The sequence below is a fragment of the Ahaetulla prasina genome, chromosome 7 (genome assembly GCF_028640845.1).
Source record: "Ahaetulla prasina isolate Xishuangbanna chromosome 7, ASM2864084v1, whole genome shotgun sequence".
NCBI lineage: Eukaryota > Metazoa > Chordata > Lepidosauria > Squamata > Colubridae > Ahaetulla > Ahaetulla prasina.
The window spans coordinates 64,659,919-64,660,690 of NC_080545.1; positions in this window are offsets into that span (position 1 = coordinate 64,659,919).

Genomic DNA, 772 nt, shown 5'->3' on the forward strand with positions numbered 1-772 from the left:
CCTATATTTTAAAACAGAATGATTGGTTTCTTACCTTGTGCTAGCTTGAAAATATATTTTAAGACTAAGTTTAAATTTTAACTGTAAATAAAGCAACTGGACAGCCAAAAGCTGAGATACTCTTCAGATCGGTAATTTATAAGCACTGATAAATAAACTTATACAAAACTCCTTATAGAAATTTGCACTCTGATTTTTTTTTTCTTCAACAGATGAACATGTAAATAATGTAGGCTGTACCAAAAAGTCCAGTTTAAGCAGGACGGTGGCAAGTTCTCCTAACTTTTATATGCATTGTAGACTAGTGTGTATGTGTTAATTGTAGTGGGGTTTTGTCTTGATAAGCCTGAAATTTATACTTTGAAATAAACTACTGGGTTTTTAAACTTTTGAGTTTTGTGTGATTAGTTTGGAAGAACAAAAGATCATTTGGCTTAAGAAATGGAAATGGAAGTCCAGAATACTAGAGAGAGGGAGGGAGGGAGGGAGGGAGGGAGGGAGAGAGAATAGATATAGATGTTAGAGAGAAAGAGACAGACAGCCGGGCAAAGACAACTAGGAACTATTAGTGAGATTGCTGGAAATTCACTAAGCAGCTGCCAGAATTCATCTAGAATCAACAGTCATCTGCAATATGTCATCCTAATCAGACTATTTACTCCAGAAAGTTCATTTATCTAAAATGAACAGAATCCAAGGGTTATATATGCTATTATGTCCAGATATACTTGCATATATCAGGCTTTATCTTTCTCATAAGCCAAGAGTAAAA